The following is a 13,930-nucleotide window of genomic DNA, read 5'->3' as shown; positions in this document are numbered from 1 at the left end:
ACCAAAAAGGAAAAAAAGAAAAAGAAAAGTATTGGTTCTCAACAAAAATGACAAGGAGATTCATTGGATAGTTCAATATTAAGCTTCTCCAAACTTGATTGTCAAGGATTTAGATTTTAGAGACGATTAACTCTTTCACAATCACAAATAATGAAAATATATTAGAAAAACAATTAGATACCTGACCTAAAATTAAGGTCACGTTTGGTGTACTTTTTTGCAGAGGCTGTCGACTGTTTAGAAGCCCAACAATCTGTGATTTTTTTTTCCTGTTTTGTTGGGGGAAAATCTAACTGCCAAAAGACTCCACCCCAAAAAAACATAAGAAGTTCAATTCAAACTTATTTCAGGAAACTAGAAATGAAGCTTCTCACATTTTTTCCGTTTTGCTTTTGCGCAAAAAAACATGCCTTCAACCAAATGGTTCATGGGCTGCCAAGATCTTTATATAAAAGCCCACTACATCTTTAAACTGTCAAATCTTCGAAAAGATCTTTCAAAAAAGACTTATCAAACAGCTTCTAAGTACATAATCTAATGGAATCTGTACCAAAAAAAGCGACAGAAAATTTTCATTCTCAATCCTGTCATTTTCTTTTTATCAATATTATGAATCTTATATTAACTTTTTCCCCAACCGAAAGAAATAACTTCAAAAAAGAACTTTTCAGGATAAAGGAGAACTAGAATTTGACTTTTTTCTTACCCATTACAAGTTTGGCAGGAATCGCTTATGACGTAAATTTTAACCTGTCACAGAAGTTGACAGGAATCGCTTATCACTTTTTTCTTACCCATTAAATTCAGAAGCACAAATGACCTAAAGATAGAATCCTGTCACAGAAGTTGACTCTATAAATTGCAGAAAACTTTCCTAATTAATGTCCGAATAGCATACTCTTTGTCTTGTTACATTGGTAATTGAGTAACTTAATGACTTAGCTAATGACACCAAAATAAAGTGTAGTTCTCCTTGAATTTAGACCGCAAGTCAAGTGGTGATTTTTTTTGACAAATTAAGTGGTGATCCTGGGACAGCTTTCCATCTATTATGAATTGAGCCCCAAATAGCTCACAAAAACTTTGAATATTGACTCCTTTACGTCCTGCATCAATGTGCTATCCAGTAGCTTTATACTAATAAGGGTAAATAGAAGAAAGGAAGAAAGAAGAACCAAGGAAAGGAGAAACACAAGCAAGAAAGTTTATGGATAGGAAACGATAGAATCAGGATATTTTTCCCTTTATAGTGTTATTATTCATAAAGGAAAAAGAGCCTCTTTGTATCATTTCCTGTATATGCGCTACTTCATATATTAGGGTATCAGATAAATAAAGTACAACACTAATTGAACAAAATAACAGTGTTCCATGTATCTGTGCATAAACAAGGAAGGAGAGGATATAATTAGTGATCCCAACTGGTTTCAATGACTAGAGGCTTCTCTATATAGATCATGATGATATTTCTGCTCCAAAAAATAAAGAACCAATGTAGGTCCAGTGCACATAAAAAGATGCTAACACACCGATCTGTCTTAAATAAAGGGATAACCATCCGGGCTTGCTACTCTACTATCTGTGAGTCCTAAAGGATCAGATAGCTTATGAACTCTTAGTTTTCTGTCTTTTCTGACTACAAGCTTCCTCTTTATTTGATCTGCACACAAAATGGCCTAGCATTACTTCAACTTGTCTCAAACACTTTGAAACGGTAAAATGTTCTTTGAATGCAAAGATTACCAAAGATGATATACAAAAACTAGTTCTTGACTAACAAGTATTACATTGTTAGTAAAGAGTGCCTTTACCAGAAGATTTATATAAATAAGTGATAATGTAAATTGCACGACCCTCCTGGGATTTGACAGTTAACTCCACTATATTTTTTCGATACATATCACGCTATACTTTCACAAATGATCACATGATCCCCTTCAGTACCCTTCTACCAATGAATGATATATATGTGCCATGTGCACATCATGTGACAGAGTTCATCATTGTTTGTGTTTGGGCATGTGAAAAGGGGTATTTATTTATTTTTCTTCATTTTATATTGTGTAGTTACAGTCCTGTTTCCTGCTTAATGTTGCTGTCCCATACTTATTAGGGGCAAAATAGTCTTTTGGTTTGTAACCTAATAAATAGAGTTGGCCAGATGTGGGGGGGGGGGGGGGGGGGGGGGGGTTTCAATTCTGTCTACCCTTCTTTTTATTCCTTCTCCCTTTCTGTTTTCTCAATTGTGGGAGTGGGAAACAACCTCTTCACAAAGTTGTCAAGGTGACACCTAGGCGACAAGGCACCCTTAGAGCTTCGTCCCACCTGATCGCCAAGTAGTTTTGCATATTGTGTTACAAAATACTTTTATCTTCTTCGTTTTTTGAGGTTATAATTATAAAATAGACATTACTAAACTAAAATGTTCATTTCGTGTGCTTATATACTTATTTCTTTTTTTTTATTTTCTTATTTTTAGGGTTTAATCAACAGAAACATTCTGCTTTGAACCCTCAAAGACTTCAAAACCTGAACCAAGAAGGAAGAACTTGAAATTTTGTCTAATCAACACATTTTCTTCTTCTTCTTCCACCTTTTCTTTTCTTCTTTTATTATAACAAGAGTAGGAGTTCAACCCCTATATTTTTTTTGAATTTTCTTTTCTTTCTTCTTTTTCTTCTCATGAATATGTTGATTTCTATACTTTAACATGAAACTTATACTTTTTTTATTAAGATTATGGATAATTATTAAGGAAATATGGTTATGGAACTTAGGGAACTATCTTAGGTGAAGACCATGGAGATATTCAAAAACTACTCCACGAATGAGATCCTAAGAAATTGGGTTGAAGTAGCACAAACAGATGTACCCAATGTACTTGTAAGTATGGAATGGAAGCCACTAGCACTGAACAAACTAAAACTGAACTTTGATTGGAGTTCTTTTGGCAACCCAAGAAGGGCAAGCATAGGGGGTGTGTTTAGAAATCATTAGGGTGTGGTGGTGGCACTCTACTCAGGACCAATAGGTTTTGGTGACTCAATATAGGTTGAATCTCTAGCCCTACTTCAAGGTCTAAAGATGGCAGAGCAGATAGGAACAACAAACTTAGAAATAGAAGGAGACTCACTATTGGCCATTTCTTGGGCCAAAAACATCACATCAGTACCTTGGAAGCTCAAATTTATCTTCAGAGAAATTGCCACACTTGCAAGGAAGTTCAACTCTCTGTTTGATTGGGTCAAATGGGATGTGAATGGGATGGTGGATACCCTAACAAAACAAGGGGCAAATAGATCTTCATTGTACTGGGAAGAATTGTAACTAATTGCTAGAGATTGCAGCTTAGATGAATGTCCCTCTACAATCTTTATCTATTGTAACTGAACTTCTCTGTTATTAATGAAAATTTTTTGCTGATTAAAAAAAACAACATTTAGATATCTCTTGTTCTTCAATCCTAAGTATGCCCTGATTTCTGTCCTATTATTATTAAACTTATGCTGCAGCATAATTTATTTTTGTCCCACTTCTAAATTTTATTTTTTAAGGTATTTGTCCATAACTCTAATTATACAATTCATCCTTAGAAGAAATAAAAAAAAAAGATGAATATTGAACAGGGAAGGGAAAACAAGAAAAAGAGAAGTTTGGGAGCCCAAAAGAAACTCATCCGGACAATATGTAAGAGAGATATAAAGACAAAAATACCCCCATGAGTACATGTATAACACATTAATCTAAAACATTCTTCCTACACTCCCCCTCGAACTTAGAGTAAATGTTGAACCAGGTAACCCCTTTGTGAGAACATCTGCTAATTGATCTTCAAATCACACAAAGGACAAACAAACTTCACCAAATACCACCTTCTCACATATGAAATGTTAATTGACTTCAATCTGTTTTGTCCATCACGTTGTAATGGATTGTGAGTAATGTTTAGGGCTGTGTGACTATCACAGTATAATCACACCACAAACTGCTCAAATGCAACTCCCAAATCTTTTAATAGAACCTTCAACCAGAGTAGTTTTGACACTCCAGGAACCATTGACCTATATTCTGCTTCAACGCTTAACCTAGCCACAACTAAATTCATCTTGTTTCCCCAAGAACCAAGATTGCCTCTGACAAATGTGCAATAGCCAAAAGTAGAATGCCTGTCATCTAGGATCCTGCCCAATCTACATCACTAAATGCTTTCAATTTCAAATGACTGATTTTTTTATCAGTATAAGTAGATTTTATTAATATCAACTTGAAGATTACATCGATGTGGGATTATTAATTTTGAATGACCATGGTTAGTAAATAAGACTCCTTTTCCTAGAGCTCCCTTGAGATACAATTAAGGATCCTCTCAACCACTTCAAGATGGGATACTCTAAGCTGATCCATATATTAGCTAATCACACTAATTACATATGAAATATTTAGTCATGTATGATGTACATAAATAAGTGCCCAACCAGCCTTTGATATTGCTCTTTATCCTTCAACAATGCACTATTGTTTGCACTTATCCTATTATTTTGATCAATAGGCATGGAAACTGGTTTGACCCCTGTTTTGCTAATATCCTTCAAAGGGTCTAACACATGCTTGCATTGGGAGGTGAAGGTACCCTTCTTCAACTGACTAACTTCTATGCCCAAGAAATATTTGAGATGGCCAAGATCTTTAATTTCAAATTACATTTCCATGAACTTCTTCAACTTATCAATCTCGATTGGATTGTTGTCGGTGAGATTGGACAAAGACAAAATGTTACACTACTCTTCCATGCTTATCAAACCAGACCCTAGGCAACTACACCGATCCATAAATCAATTTTCTTAGTCAACAAACTTTACCCTAATTACCTGAATAACAGAATCTTGGAGGCAGTAACATATATATTTCTTCGTGTACATCCCCTTTTGGGTATTCAGTTTGGTTCTACTTGGCAACTCATGAGCAGACTCATGTTGGGGAAAGTTCGGGTTCGTCATTCTCTAGGCAAGATAAATTAATTTGATCCTACCATCCTCAAGTGCATATTTAGAAAACTATAGGCCCAATTACTGCATCTGTTTTCTAGATAGAAACAGCAGAGCAAAATTACGACAAAGAAAATGAATAATGTATTAATTAATTCAAAAAAGCAGGAAATAGAATTTTCACTTACAAGTTCAGAACCGGATAGGGAAAAAAGCCAGCTGACATCTTCACGCCGATTCTTTCCAAGAGCTTTATCTCGATCCCACAAAGACATATCACAGTTTTAGAAATTCTTATCAAAGTCTACAATCGAAAGTGTAGAAGAAGAGAACACAGAATGTAGTTGCCACGACTCAAAAGTCATTAACCAATCCTCTCCTCCATGAATGCCAACGTCTGAAGGGATTCCGTTGTATAGGGCTACCACGGGGACGGATCGTCTGCGTTTGAACACGAATGAATTTTCCTTCAAGCTCGCACCAAATAGCGACAAGTCAAAACTAGTTTAGTGGTTACCCGTCTCTTCCCCAACCCCCATATCACCACCAATGTGCTGTCTGCTACTTATTCTACTTGTTCTTGTAAATGGGCGTGTGGGAAAAGAATGCAAGTTAATGATATACTGCACTGAGTTTTTTACAATAACTAATGCCTCGAGAGTTTGAGTTTGAGAAGAGGAATGAAACAAGAGATACAATTGATAACATTTGACGCAGCGTGGAAGCAATGAGAACCGGAGCTGGCTATGCAATCACCGGGCGTTCGCTAGCACCTAACGAAAACACCGATTTCTCTAGGAGAGAGAAAAAGGTGGCGAAAATAGGAAGAAGAGAACTTGAAGAAATTCTGAAAATCTGAAGTATGAATTGATGAATAACTTTGGGAAAATAACAGTATTTATAATACATTTGGAAATTGTAAAAGATGTAGGAAATAATAACTAGGATAGATCTAAACATCTAACTTGATAGGATCGAACTCTCCTTGGTTTGATCTCCTCCGTCCGATCTCCCTAGGTGCATGGATCTTGGATTATCTTGCTAATCTTGATGCTTCTTGGAGTCTTTCTTGATAATCTTGGAAGAGTCTTGTTCTATCTTGGAAGAGTCTTGCATTATTTTGCTAATCTTGGAAGAGTCTTGCTAATCCTGGATTCTTGGATCCCTTGCTTATCTTGAATTCTTGGATCTTAGTTAACTTATCCTTATCCTAGGAGCTGCCGCCCCTAGGGATGAGATGGGCTTTGTGATGGGCCTTCATCATTCTCCCCCACTTGGAGAGAACTCGACCCCGAGTCGTGACTAGGGTAGGCGAGTGTTATTTCCGGCAGGTACCGATGAAGGTCAGCAACGTTGAAGGTCCTGGACATACCCATATGATTTGGTAAATCTACTACATAGGCATTGTCATTGATCTTCTTCACGATCTTATATGGACCATACTTCCAAGGCTTCAACTTGTTGTAAGTACCTACGGGAATCCTTTCCTTCCTTAAGAAGACCATAACTTCATCAAACACTTGAGGTCGGCGGTGCTTGTCTGCGGCCATCTTGTACTTGGCGTTGGATTGCTCTAGTTTCTGCTTCACGGCTTCTTGGACGGACTGGATTTGTTCTGCCATCTGTTCTGCTGAGATATTTGCGTTGGATGCTCTGGGTAGCTTTACTAAGTCCAGTGCATGGTTAGGGACCTTCTTGTATACGATGGAGAATGGGGATCTGCCTGTAGAACTGTGCACTGCATTGTTATAGGCGAACTCATCCTGGGCAATGGCGAAGTCCCACTGTTTTGGCCTTTCCCGGCATATGCTGCGGATTAGATTCCCTAAGGTTCGATTTACCACTTCTGTTTGTCCATCTGTCTGCAGATGGGCTGTACTGCTGAAATTAAGTGATGAATCAAACAACCTCCACAGGGTCATCCAAAAGTGACTGAGGAACCGTGTGTCACGATCTGAAGTGATGGTCTTGGGTACCCCATGTAAGCAAACAATCTCTCTGAAAAATAATTTGGTTGTTGCGGATGCATCTGCTATTTTCTTGCATGGGAGGAAGTGAGCCATTTTGAGAACCTATCAACCACCACGAAGGCGGAGTCCATGTTCCTCTGGGTTTTTGGCAAGCCTAGCACAAAATCCATGGACAAGTCTTCCCATATAGCAGTAGGAACGGGTAGGGGCATGTAGAGACCTGTGTTCTGGGTTTGTTCCTTCGTTGTCTGACAAACATAGCACCTTCTTACGATGGTAGACACGTCCCTTCTCAATTTCGACCAGTAATATCGCCCCTTAACAGCTTCTATTGTTTTGTCCCTTCCCAAGTGTCCTGCTAGTCCACCCCCGTGCAAATCCCTGATGATCTTTTCGCGGAGGGAGGTGCAAGGGATACACAGCTGCTCCCCTTTCATGAGGAACCCGTCATAAATAAAGAAGTCTTCTGCTGACTACTTATTCACACATTTCTCCCATACCTGTTGGAAGTCTTCACCTTGGGCATATAAGTCTTTTATGCACTCAAAACCCGCAATCTCAACGCTGAGGGTCTTGATGAGAGCTACACGCCTACTAAGTGCATCAACCACTTTATTTTGCTGTCCTGTCTTATACACAATTTTATATGGGAACTTGTCTAGGAAAGCAGACCATCTGGCATGTAAATCACTCCTTAATTGCCTTTGCCCACTGAGATATTTTAGGGCCTGGTGGTCAGTATAGAGAACAAATTCTTTTGCAATTAAATAGTGTTCCCATGTTTTCAAGGCTCTTATCACAGCATAAAATTCCTTGTCATAAGTAGACCACTTTCTCCTGGCTTCACATAATTTTTCACTAAGGAAAGCAATGGGTCTTTTCTCTTGGGACAATACAGCCCCTATGCCAACTCCACTAGCATCACATTCAACTTCAAATAATTTATTGAAATCTGGTAAGGCAAGAACAGGAGCAGTACATAACTTTTCTTTTATGAGAGCAAAACTTTGCTCTTGTTCTTCTCCCCCTTGAAATTTCCCCTTTTTCAAGCATTCAGTAATGGGAGCCATGATACTACTAAAATTCTTAATAAAACGCCTATAGAAGGTTGCCAACCCATGAAATCGCCTGACATCTGTGACAGTGGATGGGGTCGGCCACTCCCTAATGGCTTTCACCTTTTCCTCATCTACTTTCACACCATCCTTGCTTATAATAAATCCCAGGAATAATAAATTATCATTCATAAAGATGCATTTTTCAAATTAGCATATAATTTATTTTCCCTCAATGTTTTCAGGGCCTCCCTAATATGTCCCACATGCTTAGTGATAGACTTGTTGTATATCAAAATATCATCAAAATAGACTACCACAAATTTACCAATGAAGGGGCGCAATACTGGTTCATCAGCATCATGAAAGTGCTGGGTGCGTTGGTTAGTCCAAAGGGCATGACCAACCACTCGAACAAGCCATTTCTAGTCTTGAAGGCTGTCTTCCATTCATCTCCGGGATGGATCCTGATTTGATGATATCCACTCCTGAGATCTATTTTTGAGAAAACTACAGCTCTGCTTAGTTGATCCAGCATGTCGTCCAGCCTAGGAATGGGAAATTTGTACCCAATGGTGATCTTGTTAAGGGCCCTGCTGTCGACACACATTCTCCAACTGCCATCCTTCTTAGGTGTTAATAAGGCAGGTACTGCACAAGGACTCATGTTGACTTGAATGTGTCCCTTTTTCAATAATTCTTCTACATTTTCTCGTAAAATTTCATTCTCCTTAGGACTCATCCTGTAATGTGGGAGGCTAGGTAGACTAGCACTTGGAACAAAATCAATATGGTACTGTATATCTCTCATGGGAGGGAGTTCATTTGGTAACTCCTCTAGAACTACCTCATTAAATTCATCCAGTAGTCCCTGTATTTCAGCTGGAATTGTATTTTCTCCATTAACATCTTCTCCTTTTACTACTAACAAATGTATCTCATGAGTATCCTTACATTCCTTAACAAATTCAGCATGATGATGGGTGATGGTAAGGAAATTTTTCTCATGTGCGTTTGGAGTATTTGTAATATTTTTTTCTGCTATGGGTAACAAAGTATAACGTGTACCTTCTTCTTCAAGTTGGTAGGTATTCTTCCTACCCATGTGCCTTGCATCTGTATTAAATTGCCAAGGCCTCCCTAACAAAATATGGCAAGCATCCATATCTACAATATCACAATATGCTTCATCATGGTACTTACCAATTGAAAAAGGTACCTTGCAGCGTTCTTCCCCTCGTATGCCGCCTCCTTCCTTGATCCACCCAATTGTGTATGGGTTGGGATGTTTTTCAGGAATCAGCTGTAATTGTTGGATGACATCCCTGCAAATAATATTTTCCTAACTACCACTGTCAATAATTAAATTAAATAATTTTCCCTTGACAGTACATCTGGTACGAAATAATCTGTGCCTTTGAGAAGTATCCTTATTTTTCTGGGACAACATTAATTTTCTTACCACACAAGTATACTCCTCATGTTCATATGGACCCTCTTCATCCTCCCCATCAGGTCTACAATATACTTCCTCCTCAATATCTTCTTCCTCCTCCCTTTCTACCATATTAACTGCCTTCCTCCTAGGACAGTCACTGGATCTATGTCCAACCTCATTACATTTAAAACATTTAATAGGAGCAGGCCTTGCATAAGGGTTACTGGGTTTAGGAGGGTTGGAAGGATTACCTCGAGTATGTCCTCCTGTAGTAGCCTTACCGGCGTTACTTGTACTTGCCGGGTGAGAAGGTTGTACTACCGGAACTGATTTGTTCCTATCGACAGTTGCCGGTCTGTTGTCGCTCCCGCTGTACCGGCGATAATTATCACTGCGTGCCTTGTCCTAGAACATTAATTCTGCTTTCAAGGCTAGGTTCCTTGCTTCCTGCACACTAAGAACCATCTGTACCCCAATTTTATCTCTGATAGACGGTCTTAAACCGCTTAGATAATGGGCAGCCTGCTGGTTATCACTTTCAGATAATTGATTTCTTTCAGCTAATCTCAAAAATTCAGATGTATATTCATTAACACTACGAGAACCCTGCGCACACCTCTGATAAGATTCAAACATATATTGTTCATAGTCAGGAGGTAAAAATCTACCTCTGATTCATTGTTTCATGCGCCTCCAGGTTCGAACAGGACCCCTTCCTTCTCTCATCCGGGTCTCTCTCATCCGTTCCCACCAAACATATGCGCCTCCCTTTAATCGGAAAGCTACTAATTTTACCCTTCGTTCCTCTGGTATTTCCATGTAATCAAAGAACCTATCGACTTCTGTGATCCAATCCAGAAGTCCCTCTATACCAAGATCTCCACTAAAAGTATGAATATCTCTACCTTGAGTTTAAATTCATCATTATTCCTATGGGGGTTGAAATTACCTTGATTGTGCCAATTTCTACCATTTCTGTCATTGCCGGGAAGAACTGGAGCACCACCAAATTCGAAATCATCATCACTGTCGTCGTCAAGAACTGGACGTTGGGACGCAGTAGCGACGGGTGGTCTATCGTGGTCGTCTCCTGTGATCTGCTGTGGATTTTCCCGGATTCGTGGGACAACCTCCCGTAACAAGGTTTGCAGTTGTTCAGTCACCTCTGCCAACTGCCATTCGATGTTACGTGTGGCTGTACGCTGCTCTTCGATTGCTCTCCAAACAGCTGGGAACCCCTGATCTCCGTCACGGGGTGGGTTGCGACTGCTACCGTCTAGGTTGGACATGACTGGGCGAATTCCCTGCTCTGATACCACTTGACGCAGCGTGGAAGCAATGAGAACCGGAGCTGGCTATGCAAGCACCGGGCGTTCGCTAGCACCTAGCGAAAACACCGATTTCTCTAGGAGAGAGAAAAAGGTGGCGAAAATAGGAAGAAGAGAACTTGAAGAAATTCTGAAAATCTGAAGTATGAATTGATGAATAACTTTGGGAAAATAACAGTATTTATAATACATTTGGAAATTGTAAAAGAACTAGGAAATAATAACTAGGATAGATCTAAACATCTAATTTGATAGGATCGAACTCTCCTTGGTTTGATCTCCTCCGTCCGATCTCCCTAGGTGCATGGATCTTGGATTATCTTGCTAATCTTGATGCTTCTTGGAGTCTTTCTTGATAATCTTGGAAGAGTCTTGTTCTATCTTGGAAGAATCTTGCATTATTTTGCTAATCTTGGAAGAGTCTTGCTAATCTTGGATTCTTGGATCCCTTGCTTATCTTGAATTCTTGGATCTTAGTTAACTTATCCTTATCCTAGGAGCTGCCGCCCCTAGGGATGAGATGGGCCTCCATCAACATTGGTGTAAAAATTAAAAGTGTGTTGAAAAGATAGAGTAATGCCAGTAGAAGTGTGTGTTAAAAAATAAAAGATAGAATGGAAAATATGTGTACAAGACTAAGGTGGGCAAATTTAAAAGGAGAAAATGGAATTTAGATGAAGAAACTAATGGTACGTATAAAAAAAGTAGGAAAATACATTTAGAAGAATATAAAAGAAAATGACAATGACAAAGAAATTTGGGGGTGGAATGAAGATGATAAAAATATAACCAAAATATAACAAGTATTTTATAAAAATTGGAAAATAAACAAAATGTAGAATATTTAGAAAAAATATAATCATAAAAAAGGAAATTAAAAAGAAAGTCAGTGAAGCTAAATTTAAGGTATATGATGAACCATGGTTTTTAAAACCAACCCAGAAACAGAACCAGTTGGGTGTCTGTTTTCTGGTTCGACGGTTCAACCGTCAGGTCTAACGGTTGACCTGTGACATCATAAATCAATCACAAATAAAAAATATTTATAAATAACAAGAAAAAGCATAAAATTAAATAAAACACTGAAAAACAAAACTATCTAAATACAAAAATAATAAAGTACAGAACACCTAGAAAATACAAAAAATACAGAAAAACACAAAAGAATCAAAACATAAAGAAAAAATACGGAAAAAAACATAAATTAGGATGTGCAGAAAATACAAAAATTAATAATCAAGAAGCAATTAATTTAAGCAAATAAGTATCATTTGATTAATTAATTGAAAATAAAAAGAGATTTTATCATTCTTCATTTCTTTGACATCATCATTCTTTGACATAGCAAATAAGCAATATAATCTTACTTCAATAAATCCATGCATGAATCAAGAAGAAAAAATTAATAATAATACAAAAATCATGAATAAGAATCAAGAAGCAATTAATTTAAGCAAATAAGCACCATTTGATTAATTAATTGAAAATAAAAGGGATTTTATCATTCATAAGCAACATCATTATCATCTTTCTTTGGCATAGCAAATATGCATGGAATTGAAAAAAAAATAATGAAGCAAGACTAATTAAGCAAATGTGAATATGTGACTCTCTGTTACTAATTATGCAAATAATTAAGCAAAAAATAATAATTAAGCAAAGAGTACTAAAATAGAGAATCTCAGTAAAATAGTATGGAATCCAAAATTTTAGGTGAATGCATACGAATTCAAAAGAAAAAATGTTGGGCTCACAAAAATATCAATAGGAATTCAAAAGGAGAAACAAAAATCATAAAAAAAAGACATAAACCAGATTCCAGAAGCAAAAACATGAAAACAATAAAAGGACGAAGTTACCTGATGTTTGCCTTCTGACAGAGAGATGTTAGCCTTTCCCTATTAGTAAGCACTCACTGACTTTCTTTACGTTGAGTTCACCCGGCGGGTTCGCCTAGATGCCTAGTGGAGAATGAGCTGGTGGGAAAGAGCTGGAGATCATGAAAAGCATTTCCACACAAGGAGGCAGGCGGCTGGGAAGCTTCGCTTCTAGAATGCCGACTACATGGGAACAGATTAAGGATAGGTTGATTCTTATTCTTGCTGCCCGCTCAATTTCGAGATGTTCTCGAGAAGAAAGAGCTTGCGAGAAAGCTCGTCTGTGGAAATGGTGTTGGGCTCACAAAAATCGCCGTCGGTGGATTTTACTTTTATTGGTTCTTTAAATTTTTAAATCAGAGCTGGGAAGGGTTAGAGTTAGAACGAAACTCATTTTCGTTCTAATCCTAGCTCACGAATGAATTGGGGTCGGTCTTTTTATTTTGCTTTTATTGTTTTTTTTAATCAGTGAAATTCAAAATTATAAATCCGCGAATCATTGCCCGGGTCGAACGGTTTAGCGGTTCAACCGCCTGGGTCAGCAGTTTTCTAACTTTTCAATAGGTTTCGATGAATTAGCGGTTTTCAGTATAACCGGGACCGGAGGCCTAAACAGTTACCAGTTTTTCGGTCCGATCTGGTCCAATTTTGAAACCATGTGATGAATAATATTATAAATTAGACACTAAAGAGGAAGAAAATGGAGTTCATAAAAAAGAAAATCTTATATTTAAATTAATTTAGATACATTAAAGAGGAAGATCCAAGAGTCTTGATAAAAAATTAGGAAATTAAGGAGGATGGAAAAGTATTTTGAACAATATATTAAATGAATAACATGTAAAGTGAAATAATAAAAATATCTATTATACTAATAAGATAACTAAAATATCTATTATACTAATAAGATAACTAAAATATCTATTATACTAATAAGAAAAAATAGATAATAAAACAAGATAAACAATTAAAGTGAAATAATAAAAATTAATAATTGATTACAAAATCTTATTATAATTAAAAATAATTATATAATCTCCTAATAGTTATTAGTTGTTATAACTAATAAAATTTGTAATTCTATTCCATTTAAATTCTATTTAGAAATTGTAAAAACTAATATACATTAATTAAGAAAATAATGAATTTTATAAAAAATACTAGTTTTAAAATCATTTTTATTATATTAGAGTCAATTTAAATTCTGCTTAAAATAATTAAATTTAATAAAACTTAGTAATGGTAAATAAATTTAATTTTATTTTTAAAATTTTATT

General features: G+C 36.9%; 1 long non-coding RNA gene across 1 annotated transcript; it reads right to left on the bottom strand.

Moving 5' to 3' along the window:
* Positions 1-1,329: 1,329 nt before the first annotated feature.
* On the bottom strand, positions 1,330-13,088 carry LOC104608073 (uncharacterized). Its single transcript, XR_737045.3, has 2 exons — positions 12,636-13,088; positions 1,330-1,660 (listed from the first exon to the last, which is right to left on the bottom strand). It is a non-coding gene; the product is annotated as an uncharacterized LOC104608073 (long non-coding RNA).
* Positions 13,089-13,930: the final 842 nt, after the last annotated feature.

The sequence above is a fragment of the Nelumbo nucifera genome, chromosome 7 (genome assembly GCF_055504915.1).
Source record: "Nelumbo nucifera cultivar China Antique chromosome 7, China Antique-T2T, whole genome shotgun sequence".
Lineage (NCBI taxonomy): Eukaryota > Viridiplantae > Streptophyta > Magnoliopsida > Proteales > Nelumbonaceae > Nelumbo > Nelumbo nucifera.
Note: the sequence above shows the minus strand (reverse complement) of the source record. Positions and strands in the feature narration are given on the sequence as shown.